Source organism: Sciurus carolinensis, chromosome 7 (genome assembly GCF_902686445.1).
Source record: "Sciurus carolinensis chromosome 7, mSciCar1.2, whole genome shotgun sequence".
In the NCBI taxonomy this organism is placed as follows: domain Eukaryota; kingdom Metazoa; phylum Chordata; class Mammalia; order Rodentia; family Sciuridae; genus Sciurus; species Sciurus carolinensis.
The window spans coordinates 115,057,010-115,070,774 of NC_062219.1; the positions used below are offsets into that span (position 1 = coordinate 115,057,010).

The 13,765-nt window shown below is 51.1% G+C and overlaps 1 protein-coding gene across 1 annotated transcript in view; it reads left to right on the plus strand.

Annotated features, from left to right (window-relative positions):
* Lrfn2 (leucine rich repeat and fibronectin type III domain containing 2) overlaps positions 1-13,765 on the plus strand; it is a 166,450-nt gene that overhangs the window by 61,325 nt on the left and 91,360 nt on the right. The gene's annotated exons all lie outside the window — the stretch shown is intronic.

A 13,765-nucleotide genomic window follows, 5' to 3' on the forward strand; every position in this document is an offset into this window, starting at 1 on the left:
GGAAGGTCTCATATTTTTCCGGAGAGAGACACGCGGGCTAGCCCAGGACCGTTCTCATCATGCATTGGTGGAGGTACAAAAATGCAGGAGGAACCCTGTGAGTCCCCTTGAAGCCTAGGCCCCGGCTGGAATTAGCACCATATCACTTCCACTGTATTCTACTGGCCAAAGAAAGTCACATGGCCAAGTTCAAAGTCAAAGAATGCAACGATACACTCTGCCTCTTTATGGAAGGAGCATCAAAGTCATGTAGCAGAGAACATGAATAAGACATTGGGAGCCTTGCCAGTGTTTGAATCCCGGCCCCACTGATGATCAACACAGACAAGTCATTTCACTTCTCTGAACCTCGGGGAGAATTTGAATCACTCATGCATTCATGTGAAATATGAGCGCCTCCATGCCTCAGACACTGTTCTAAATATTGCAGATACAGCCGTGAACAAAACTGATAATTTATGGAGAATGCTGAGTTCAATGTCTGCTCCAAAGAGTGAGTCCCCTGCTTTGTCCCCCGCCCCTGCAGGAGCAGTAGCTCTTCCCTGGTTAGCGCCCCCAGGTTCCCTGTCACCGGCCCGTGCGTCTCTCCATGGCTCAGGGAAGCCGGCTGAAGGTGCCGGACTCTTGCTGTCCGGCTCTCCACTCCTGTTCCTTCTGCCTGTTCGACCCTCCCCACCCCACCCACCCCTGCCTCTTCCTGCTGCTCCCAGCTCCCAGCAGGCCTCCTTTCTCTTGGGGAGCACTCATCACGCTGCTGCATCGCTGTGTAGAAGCTTCGTCCCATTCATCTCAGAGCCTGCTATACAGTAGGCACTCAATACATGTATGGAGACGAGAGTGAGTGGGGATCGACTGTGCCTGAGTTGTCTTATTTGTACAAGCTCAAGGAGGGCTCCTATGGGGCCACTGGTGCCAGGCCATTAGAAAATGATGTGAGTGCTGGCCAGGTGGCCCCCCAGGCTGGGCTGGGCTTTGGACTGGAGCAAGCCTGCCTGTTTGACACCTGTACTCAGTAGGTCTTCTAGGAAGAGGACAGCGTAACAGGTGAGTGTGCAGGTCTAGAGCCAGCTTCCAATCTGGCTTGGTGAGCTTGCCAATCTGCCAACACTCTGTGCCTCAGTTTCTCCCTCTGGAAAGTTGTGGGAAGAACTCATTGAGTGAATATTTATCAGTCACCAACTATGGGCCAGGCACTGAAGAGAGAGCAGGAGACAAAAAAAGATCAGGATAGGATGAAATAAGAGACTCCGTGAAAAGTTTTTAGCACAGGGTGCAGTTCTCGGCACACAGGAAGTGTTCCCAATTGTTTTGGTCATCTGGTCCAATCTTTTCATTTGATAGAAGAATCTGAGTTTCTGTAGCCCAGAGAAAGCTAGGTGCTAAACTCATGGTCACAGAGCAAATAAGGGAAGGCCTGGGACTAGCAGCCACGCTTACGGATGCCCAAGTACAGCACAGAGCTTTTAATTCCTCACCACCCATTTCTACCTCAAAGGGGTGCATTGAGAGATGAGCGGTCGGCACCGGGGCTGGGGCAGGGAAGATGGCCTGGTCTCCCCTCGCTCCCCTCTCAGCTCATGTGAGCCTTGGCTGATTCCATCTCTGTTGTTATCACCTAGTTGTCTGCCTTAATTGAGCAGAGATAATCCCAAAGTGTGCTAATCCCATAAGCCCTTCTCCCCAGCTCTGCCATGGCTTGGGTGCGGCTGGTGGGCACATGTGCCAGGGGAAGCTGCCCCCTAACTCCCTGGTGAGGCTTTGCACAGAATCCTTTCAGAATGAGTGTGCGGCGCATGCACACCTGAGGCAGGAGGTGTCGGGGTAGGACTCCTGGTGGGAGGCAGGTGCCAGAGCCCAGAGGGGACATGGATGACCCATAGGGAAAGCTGTGTATGGGGTGGAAGGAAGCCCAAGAGCATTCTCTGGCCCTTGTCCTGGGTTCACATCAACAGCCCAAGGTCAAGCTCAAATGGAGCAGCCTGAGTGTGTCTCAGATTGGAACAGCGGAAGAGGTGCATCTTTAGAGGGACTGGCCTCCCCATCCTGAGCTCTCTGAGTCTTGCCCAGCCTGGGTTGGAACCACACCCTCCTCTCCCCTGCATGCTGGGCAGAGTAGCTGAGTCTTCACTCCCTGATCATGAACTCCTACTTGGCAGCAGAGTTCTTTTGGAGACCGTGTATGAATTCCACCGAATAGACTTAGGCTGAGGTTGGGGCACTGGGAGTCTTTGGTGGCAGTTGGGAGTCTTCCAGCTGTGGGGAGGGCATCAACCTGCTCTCATTGTAACACCTGGATGGCAAGGGTTTCTATCAAGGGCTTTTTTGTTTTGTTTTGTTTTTAGTGGTGCTGAGGATGGACTCCAGGACCTCTTGCATGCTAGGCAAGTTCTCTGCCACTGAGCCACATCCTGAACCTGCAAGCTTGGGTTTCATAGGCAGGAACACAATTCCTTTGCAGGCAGGGACTTTTTCCCTGATTTATCCACCAGTACATTTCAGGTACCTAGAACAGGGCCTGGGTCATGGCAGACATTCAGTGAATAATAGCTCTGGGAGGGAGGAAGAGAGGCTTCGACATTCCCAGCATGAAGGTCTTTTCCCTGCCGTTGGGATTATGAGAAAGAGTTCCAGAGAGGTGAAGATGTTTTCCCAGGGTGATTCAGCAAGCCAGGCTCAGACTGGAGACTCGCTCATCCCCAGCCGTTCTTGGCCCCTGTGCACCTCCAAGAACCTGAGACCTGAATGGCAGCAGACGCGACCAGCACGGAACGGGTGTGTGTGAGAAATGACAGTGGGGGAGAGGTCAGGGAGGCCAGACTGGCCCGGCGTTAGCAAGAGGATGGGCAGATGCTAGGGGAGGACCCTCGGGGCAGGCCGCTTCCTAATTGGCAAAACAGGTGGCATCAGCTGGAGATGCCTGTGAATTAAATCAGGTGACCCCTTCTTGCCCTCCCCCAGTGCCGTGCGGGCTGAGCTTTTGCATCAGGCTGCGGAAAGCGGCCTCTCTTCTCTCTCAGCATTCTCCTTCCTAGCTCTTTATGGACATTTTGGTTCCAGTGAAGTCTGCTTGGTGACCCTCCCCATGTGGTTGGGGGTGGGTAACAACAAAGGCTCAAGGTTCAACCACACGGAGCCGGTGTATGTGCCTCATCCAATGACCCGGAAGACTGAGGCTTGGTCCATGCTAAGTCGCTCTTCCCAGGTGGCTTAGTCTGAGACCAGGATTTGAGTGTAAGTAGTTTATTTGAGAGGTTGTCCCAGAATATATGGGCAGATGCGGCCAAGGAATGGTGGACACCTGCCCGTCGTGGCAACTGGAGCTTAATCCCACTGGGGACCCCTAGGAGCCAAGTGAAGCCAGGAGCTCAGAATCGTGCCACTCAGGGTGAGTGGGAGGCGTGTTGACGCTCCTGAGCTGGCAGCCTCTGGGAGGGCGGCTTGGGCTGGGGAGCGGAGTGTTGACTTCCTGGCCCTTTGGGCCTCTCCTGGGGCAGGTACAGTGGCCTTGGTGTGAGGAAAAGATGCAGGTGCCGACAGTCAGGTGGGGTCAGGCACTGGCATGGAAAAGTCACAGGGGGACATATGGCTAGGACACCAAGACCCTGGTTCCAAACCCTCGGCTCATTGGCTTCGGCGGGGGGCTGCTGGTTTCAGGGGTGGATGAGCCCCTGGTGTCCAGTCTGGAGGTTCGTCCCAAACGCGGCTGAGGGAGGAGGCGGCCACACGGTGTGCGCCGTTCCCTGTCGGCCTCCCAGGCTCTCTGGGCCCTGTACCCCCTTCACTCAGCTGATGTTCAGAAAGCAAATTCGTTCTACCATGTGTCTGTGTGAGGCCAAATTAGGAAGGTAAAGCTGAAGAGAAAAATAAACTCACACTTAAGCCTGCCAAAAATAAATGGCTTTGGATTATCTGCTGCTTTGGATTATGTGACCTCCTGGAGAACACCGTGCCTTTTGTGTTCACCTGTGGCAGGTTCAGCAGGCTGGCAGCTGCCGGGGCGACTGACCCAGGGTGGCACCATCCACCAGGGACGCTGGCCCGGGGCTCGGGTGCTTCGAGAGCTCTTGGCGGCACGTGCCCCGATCTACTGCTTCTCCAGGCGGTTAACAGGGACGCCGGGAGAAGGAACAAAAAAAGGTCTGTGGTCAAGTTAGTTTTAAAATGCTGAAGTTGGCAGAGTCAACTCTTTTTTTGGTACTGGTAATTGAACCCAGGGGCACTAAACCACTGAGCCATATCCCCAGTACTTTTTATTTTTTATTTTGAGACAGGGTCTCCATAAGTTGCTTAGGGTTTCGCTAAATTGCCGAGGCTAGCTTTGAACTCACAATCCATTCTCTGCCTCAGCCTCCTGATCCACTGGCTTTACAGGTGTGTGCCGCTGTGTCTGGAAAAAAGTCAACTTTTTAAAATCTTATGAAGTTAAGAAAGTCAAAACTTTATTTGCAGACCTTCTCAGATCCTCTGCCTTCATGTACACACACACACACACACACACACACACACACACACACGTATATTCCCTTTGGGGTAAATAACAACACTGATGTGCATATATATGATACAAATATAAATGTATAAAGAGTGTATATATATATATATATATATATATATATATATATATATGTTTTCCAGTGCTTTGGGAGGCTGAGGCAGGAGGATCTCAAGTTCAAAGCCAGCCTCAGCAAGGGTGAGGCACTAAGTCACAGAGTCAGTAAGACTCTGCCTCTAAATAAAATTCAAAGTAGGGCTGAGGATGTGGCTCAGTGGTCAAGTGCCCCTGAGTTCAATCCCCATTACCAAAAAAAAAAAAAAAAAAAAAAAAACAAAAGGAAGAAGAATAAGAGGAATATAAATGTATGTTTATTTTCCTTTTCACCCAAACCCTTTGGGTCCCTTCTGGACCCCTTCCCTTCCTGTCTGGTTCTGTGGTGTGCTCCATGGGGATGCTGTCCAGAATTTTCCCAGAGGTTTCTCCTACCCAACTCTCATTGGGTCCTGTTGAAGCAGGATTGTGACACTTTCCTTCAAATCCTCCAAGTTTCCCCAAAGCTGTTGACTGATGCTCAGACTTTAGCATGGCATGCTGGCACCTCCTGACCTGGCCACCTCCTGCCCCTCCCATGTCCCCTCTGGTGAGATCTCTCCTCTTGGTAGCTCCTCAGCCTCTTGAACCTTCGGACCTCCGGACCTTTGCACACGCTGCCCCCTCTGCTGGAAATGACTCCCTCCTGCCCCATCTTCTTGGTGACATTGCATTTTTGAAAACTCAGTTAGGGCATCCACTTTGGGACCTTTCCCTTGATCTTGTCCCCATCTCTGTGAGACCTTCCAGACCACCCCTGCCCCCAGGCCTCCCTATCCCTGTTTCTGGCTTTTCCTCCTTGTCCTGTATCATCTTCCTGTTTCATTTACTGCCCTCCAGCTGCTTTCCCTGGAGCGCTCAGTCCATGTGGGCAGGGAGCCTTCTCTATTCCGTCCACTGTTCACTGTGCCTAGCACATAGTAGATGCTCAAAACTATGTATTAAATGACAGATTGTGGTTAATGACTTCCTCGGCTCTTCTGCCTCGTCCCCTTAAATGAATGATTATTGAGCGCTTGAGCTAGCAAACAAATAACAGCCATAGTGTCCTGCCTCCCGGGCACACTGGCTTCTCCAGGGCCCTTGCTCCAGGCCCTGCCTCTGTGGCCCAGCAGTTGACAAGCCCCTGCCACTGAGGATTTGCTCAACTAAATGCCGAGCATCTGTTTTGGCTTTTAGAAACAGAAGAACCGTCTTTCAACTTAACTGAGCTGGGAGCTACGAGCCGGAACCCGGCGGGCCCCTGATCCTGCCCACCCAAGGGGACTGTTTGTATTTTCCTCTCGTGTCCCAAGCTGGCTGTTGTCCCACCATGTGGAGATGCTGGCTAGAAATGATTTCTTCCTGCTCCAAAAGTGCAGCCATTTCCCCTCCCAGAGAGGCTCAGCGTGGAGGGCAGGGCCGGAGCTCCACCGCCCTCACGCCAACCAGGTTTTGGGGCAGCAGAATGGTAGCCGCCAGGATTCACAGGGTGGCACAAGGCCAGCTGCTTTGCAGAGATGGTCAAGTCCAGGAGGAAGGAGGGCTCAGGGGCGGGCAGTAGCCACGGTGACAGCTGGTGGAGGACCTTCTGGCCCTGACTCCCAGCTGTGCCGTCCTGCAAGTTGCTGGCTCACCCTGGTCTTTCCAATGAGAAGGGCTCCCGCCTCAAGGTGGATGGCAACATGCCTCATGTCTCAGAAAGGCGCACGTGTGTCCGTCATCACTATTCTTCCTGCCATCGTGGCATCGCTGTCAAGACGCCTGGCTCCGCGTTTCGGCTTGAGGTTTAATCAGATTCAGATAGAATCCGAAACCTTTCAGGAACTGAACATTTTGTGAGTAGGCTATTAAGAATCCCCCAGAGGCATGACTGAAAAATCAAATTCAAGCACAACAAGATGTTACCAGCGTTCCTTTCTTGGTACTTACGGTGTGCCAGGCACTGCACTAGGCGATTTTTCTTTTATGTCCTCATTTGCTCTTTAAACAAGTGAGAAACCTCCGTCTTCCCAATTTTCAGATGAGAAAATCAAGGTTCAGAGGGTCCCAAGGATCCGCCCAGCACTGAGGTCAAGAGCAGGGGCTTTGGAGGCAGGCGTGGTGGCACACATCTGTAATCCCAACAACTCCGGAGGCTGAGGCATGAGGACTGTAAGTTCAAAGCCAGCCTCAGCAACTTAGTGAGGCCCTAAGCAATTCGGTGAGACCCTGTCTCTAAATAAAATATGAAAAAGGGCTGGGATGTGGCTCAGTGGTTAAATGCCTCTGGGTTCAATCCCTAGTATCAGGAAAAAAAAAGCAGGAGTTTTGAGGTCCCCCATTTTCAGGCCCAACTCCAGTGTCCTGCTTAGCCAGCCTATGTCTCTTAGCTTCTCTGGGCCTCAGTTTCTGAAGATCCAGCCCTTCTCAGCAAGCTTTTGTGAAGATTGAATGGGATGCTGTGTGCCCCAGGTGTAGCGATGTGTCTGACACAGAAGGAGCATTCAATAAACGTAGTAATCAAAATCCCATCTGTGTTTTGTTAGGGCAAGGAAGACAGGGGATGCAGCCCTTTTTAGATCATCAACTAAACCAAAGCAATATTTGTCTGGCTCGGGGAAAGTTTGAGGTGTTGGCAGAGGTTTATTAAGAACCAACCATGTGCTGGATGAGTCAAGGCTCCTACGGTTGAGCAGAGATGCTGAGCTAAGTCAAGTAGGCATCGAACTCCCAGCTCCAGCCTCCAAATCCAGGGCTGAGGGCATCGCTCCACATGGGGAGCAGAAACAGGATCGATACCACTTAAACATGATTACCTGGCTTATTGTTGCCATACTTTCTAGATGAATAATGAGACATGAGCTGTTTTGTATTTTATAATTTGAAAATGGTGTTCTCTTTTACAAATATTAAAACCTAAAAATGCCATAGTCTTGTTCTTTTGTTGTTTTTTTCTTTTCCAGCTTTACACCCCTAGGTCAAGTAGGGGCAGGGCATTTGACATCTGAGGAAGCTGAATCTTAAAGTGCAGGCGTTAGCTGAATCTCAAAGCTGGTGTGCTAGTTAGTTCTCCATTGCTATGGCTAATGGACCTGGTAAGACACATCAGAGGAAAAGCTTATTTGGAGCTGTGGTTTCAGAGGTCTCAGTCCCTGGTCGGCCAACTCTATTGCTCTGGACCCAAGGTGAGGTAGAACTCTGTGATGGACAAGCCAGGAGGAGGAAAGCTGAGCCAGGAAGCAGGGAGAGGAAGGGGCCAGGGACAGATAGTGTCCAAGGCCATGCCCCCAGTGACCTTCTTCCAGGTATGTACTACCTGCCTACACTTATTACCCAGTGATCCATTCCATTTATTAATCCATTTATTAATCATCAATGGATTAATCCACTGATGAGGTTACAGCTCTTATAATCCAATCTTTTCCTTAAAGGCCTACTTCTGAACCTTGCTGCATGGTGACCAGACTCAACACATGAGCTTTTCAGGGACACTTCATATCCAAACTCCTAACTGTGGGATTCTCACTGACCTCCAAACTGGGCTCCTTAGTGAGGCGTGGCTTATCCCATTTGGGGATAGTGACACCTTGGAGGAGGCATCTTCCAAGAGATCTGAGACAGTGAGGCTGAAGAGCTGGGGTCAAGCACCCCACAATCTGGACTTCGAGGTATGTAAGTATGTGTTTGAGGTCCCACCAGCCTGCCAGCCCCTTCCCAAAGACCAGGTGCACCTTGCTTGCCATCCTGGGTGCCAACTGAATGAAGCACCAGTTAAGCTTAGAGAGCAGTTCAGGGCTCCACACTTCGTTTCACAGTTCTAGAATATATATGATGTAGGATGTAGGTTTGGCTCCAGTGAGCGTTGTTTCTGGGGGTATCCTTTTTTCCTCTTTTTAAAAATAGTTCCATTCATGCTTCAGAGAGCCAGCAGGTCCATTCTGGTCCGAACTCTGCCTTCAATTTAAGTTCCTGCACAAATCTCTGCATGAACAGGGAACACAAATCTATCTGGATTTTTATTCAGCTGTTGGAATAAACCCATGGTGGTGGTGGAGGGGGGCTTCCAGGTTCATGGAAGGAAGATAATCCTCAGAGGGAGCAGCCTGGGGGTCTGCACCCATTCTGTCCCCTACGTGGGTGACCCTGTCACAACTTTCCTTCCTTCCATGTCTGCCCTATGAGGATGCTGAATGAGATACTCTCCAAGGTGCACTTGGTCCTGGTGTGGTGGAAATGGTCCCAGCTCCTTCCTGGGGAACCAGAGAGCTCAGACCCAGGTCACAGGATCCTGGGGATTGAGATGGGGAATGACTTGGGTCTCTTTGCTTTAGCAGATGCCTGGCAACACCTGCTCAGGTCATTTGGATCCCTCCATGGCCAGGTGGCAGGGTTACACCCTGGGGAGCCACAGCCAGGACCTCCAATCTCTGTTGACATGTATGACCTCAAAATGTTGGGAAGACAGTCATCCATGTGTGAGATGAAGTCCCACAGCCAACCCCACTGAGTGCCACCCTAAAGGCCATGGGCCCAGGCTGCTCAGGGATTCCAAAATGGCTCTTTCCCAAGGGAAGGAGCTGAATTCTCTGCCTGCCTCCCTTCCAGGCAAGGGGAGGCTTTGGTGTGGCAACTTCCTGATTTCACATTTTAATTTTCAAAAAGGAAATAAATTCTCTCCAACCTTAGCTGTAATTGACTTTGGAGCTGTGACTTTATCATGCAAATGGTTATTTGTGGACTTTTAGAAACCTGCTTCATGGAGCGAAATTACATACTCGGAGACTTCGGAAACTATGGATATGGTCCCAACAGATCCTAATGATTCTCTGGGTGCCATTAGGGTATAACGTGAAAATGCATATTTAGAAGATGATTAAAAAGCAAGTGAGCACGCACGGTGAAATTCCTTGTGGAAAGTGGCGATTACACTCACCAGGAGGCTATTTTCTCAGGTTAGGGATCGCGCTGGCTAGCCCCGCCCCCCACCTCCACCCGGCAGAAACCCCAAGGTCTCCCGCGACAGACTGCAAACAATCCAGATGCTGCCTACCCCGGGGAGATCTGGTACCGCCCTCTGGAAATATCCAGGCCCATCTCATGCACCATTTTCTGCCCTGCACCATACACCATCCACGTTACCGGGTCGCACTCCTTGGTAAGGATTCCGGGGAGAAGGCTTTGAGGGGCTCTCCCATTATCCAGCGCAGTCTTCAGCAGCTTTGATCTGGGGACCTACTTTCAGACCCATTTCTGCCCTGGCAACTCCCCTGGGTGCCCCCGGGGGCGGGGTTGTAACTCAGGACACGCGAAGCAGAAGCGCTGTCTGCAAATGCGATTGTGCAGGCAAAGGGCTTTGAAAATGGAAAAGGGCTGAAGAGAGAGGTTCACCCCACACCTGCTTCTCCGTCGCGGTGAGAGCCCCTGCTTTGCGCTTGGGCTGCGGGTTTGGCCCCTGCTGGGTGTCCTTTCAGTAGCTTTCCTCCCTGTTCCCATCTTTGCTGTCCTTGGCTCAAGTGGATTCTGGGGGAAGGAGCCTCTTCACTACCTGCAGCTCCAGTGGATGAGGAGTCGTGAACAGCCCAGCTCTTTAGGATGACAGTGGCTATTTTATTGTGACTGGAGAATTAGTTAGAGACACACGTTTGAGCACCTTGTATGTTGCAGGGACTGTGCTAAGCTCTTGCTACGCAGGGTTTACTTTAAGTTTATGAGCGTTCCTTCAGAATTCTGCTTTACAGATGAAGAAACTGAAGTTCAGACAAGTTAAATCACTTTCCCAAGGTTACACAGCTACTAAGTGTTTGAAGCTAGGACCTACCTCAAAATTCAGCACTTACCTCTAAGTTATGGTTGTCCCTCACAGACCAGATGCAACAGCCAGTTTTGGAGTGTGGTTCTCTGCAGGTCTCTCCTGCTGTGTGCTTCTGGTCTTTTCTAAGGGAAGCCCTTACGCTGGCCCTGAGCGCATCCATTCTTGGAACCAAACCTTTTTCCTTCCTTAATCCCACAGCCCTTTGGCGCCTGCCAATCCTTCCCCATCCCTGCACACACATTTTAGAACTGGCTCCCTTCTCTCCCTCCATGTCTTAACTCCTTGATTTGTTTTGATTGCCTTTGCTCTGCTTCTATGATGCAGGGGCTCTTTCTAGGGTCACCAGCAGATTCCACGTATTTAAATGCAAGGGACATCGTGAAGCCCTCTCATCTGACTTCTCTCTTGGAGGTATTGGATCTACTAACCACTTCCTCCTTTCCAGAGGAAAGTCACATGCCCGATCACGTGGTGGGGTGGGGGCAGTGTCTCTAGTGTCTTCAGCTGCACCTTTCAGACTTACCAGTATGGGACTCCGGGAGGCCGCGTCCCCCAGCCCCTCCCCAGAGATCTCATCCACACTCGGTATTCATTTTCTCTCCACGTATGGATTCTCTACAAGCATGCTTCTCCTACCCAGAGGTTCCTGTCGGGCTCCTGCCTGTCTCTTCAGCTGTCAACTCCAGATCCCCTCTCAGATGTCCAAGAAGTGCCTCCTCACATGCCACCTTTCCTGGACAGAACCTGTGGGAGCCCCAGCATCTGTGGCCTTCCCCCCACATTCTCTGTCCTAGTGAATGGCACCCTCTATCATCCAGCCTCTATGCTTCTCTCCTGCTCTCCCGCTGCAGCCTTCCCACCACGCTTGTGCCTCCCTCTCTTCCTGCTCCATCTATTTTCCACATCCACCTCCACTCACATCACCCCCCACACACCCTCACCCTGTGAAAATCACTTCCCAAATCTATGACCTGACCTGGAGGCCCTGTGCAGCTGGTGGTCCCCAAAGGTCACCATGTATCCTCCCTGGTATAGATCCCTATCCAGAATATTCTGTCACCTCTTGCATGCCAACCCTCTCATCTTGGTTCCTGTCTTATTTCCTGATGGGGCCACAACCCTGCCCTCAGATTCCTTCATCCATGTGCGAGCCTCTTAAATAGACTTATTCTTGCTGGAGGTGGTGGTGCACGCCTGTAATCCCAGGTACTCAGGAGGATGAGGTGGGAGGATCATAAGTTTGAGACCAATCTGTACAACTTAGTGAGACCCCTTCTCAAACTAAAGCTAAAAGGGCTGGGGATGTAGCTCAGGGGTAGAGCACCCCAGGGTCCGCTGCCCAGTACTGAAAAGAAAATGTTTTATCCTTACCTTTCAAATTATAAAAAAATTCAGAAAGTTTCACATTTATGCTGTGTAAAGTGGGTGAATGATGTATCAGACGGCACTTCTCGCCCCTCTTGCTTGGTTAAACGAATCAGCCAATTGATCTAAGATAAAGGCAAAGCCAAATCAATCAATCAATTAATATCTCTCTCTCACAGACACACACACACACACACACACACACACACACACACATATGCATACCACATACACACACAGTGCACTATCTGGTCACTGTGTTTGACTTACCTGGTGTCCTATATTAGGACATCTAGGTTTTCCTTTTTTTTTTTTTTTTTTTGTCATTATAAACAAAACTGTGATGAACATCTTTGTACAAAAACTTTTGTGTACAAACATGACTTACTTGTACTTTGCTGCTTTCACTCTTCTCCAGAAGACTTAAGGAAGGGACTGTTCACAAAGGTGTGAGCAGAGAGGACAGAATCAACCAGGGATGTGGGGCCCACAGATACAGCATGGAGGGAAGCCCCAAGCTGCCGGCCCCAGGCCTGGGGTGGTGAGGAGGAAGCTGAGTGACATGCCCAGCCTCAGCTCCCCCTGTCCTTTGACTCCCAACTGCTGCTACATCCGTGGGCAAAGCCCAGCTGGCATTGAGGGCCAGAGTGCTCAGGGGCTACCGACCACAGAGACCAGCCTCTTGAGCACAGAGCCAGGTGAGGAAGACTGGGGAGAGGATCTGGAAGGGTGAGCAGTGGCTGCCCTTGTCCCTGTGGGGGATGAGCCACCTGAGACACCAGGCTGATGGCGTGGCACTTGGACCAGGACCTGTGCCTTGACCCATTCCATGCTGTCTGCAGCGGGGCTGGTTCTCTGCAGGTCTCTCCTGCAGTGTGCTTTTGGTCTTTCCCGAGGGAAGTCCTTACCCAGACCTTCTGTCCGTCCATCGACAACCCCCAGAGTGAGCTCTGCTGGGGAACAGGATCTGACCCAGCCCACACCTGAATGCAGTACACATCACTGTGGCCCTAGGCGGGGGCTATTATTTCTCCCACTTTCCAGATGAGAAAACTGAGACACAGAGAATTCTTTTATTTTACTTTATTATTATTTTTTAAAATCTTGCTTCTACAGCTAACAGAAGGCAGAGCAGAGATCCAAACCTGGGCCTGTGGGTCCAAATCCATCACCCTGGATGGCCCGCTTTCCCGGGTCAGGGGGGCCCTGGTCTCCCACGGAGCTCGACAGCAGATCCAGCATTCAGACTTCCCCTCGGCCTGCTTCTTCTGACGCAGCGCTCTCCGTCAGGGGAAAAGCGAAACCACACACACACACACACACACACACACACACACACACGCACACACACGCACTCACGACCTGAAGAGGAGCCCCGCGAAGCCCTAAATCCACTCCAATTGTATTTCTCTCCATCCCTTGGAAAATAAAATTGCTGAGCGCCTGCTATTTTCCCTGAAACTGTGTAGCAGAAATCTTCTCCTGGGCTCTGACCCTGGGAGTTAGCTCTCTGCCCAAAGCACATTTTTACAGCCAAGTTATTTCTGATTCTTTAAAAGCAAAAGCAGAGGCAAAAAAAAAAAAAAAAAAAAAAAAAAAAAAAAGTGTCTGGAAGGAGCAGGCTCTGTGGCAATGTAATGTCTCAGCAAAAATCCCTGGCCACCCGGCCACGCCTGGCTCCTGTCCTGGTGGTGCGGAGTCTGGGAGACGTCTTGAGCCCCCTTGAGGTGGGTAGGCTCTCAAGGCTGCAGGCGGGCAACCCCTCCTCAGGGCCACAATAGGTTGGGGTGGAGGTGATGTGATGTGGAAGAGAGAGGGGCAGGCAGCCAGGTGGAGGAATGGACAGTCTACAGATCTGACTTTGAACTTGGAAGGGCCTTCATTCTAAACGAGCTCCTTTCCAGAGCCTCCTCAAAATGCCTCGGCTTGGGATCTGTATTTAAAATCTGTGTGTGGGTGTGTGTGGCCAGGCACACACGTGCGTGTGTGTGTGTGTGTGCGCGCACATGGTGAACGTGAAGGTGTTAAGCCTGTGTTTGTGA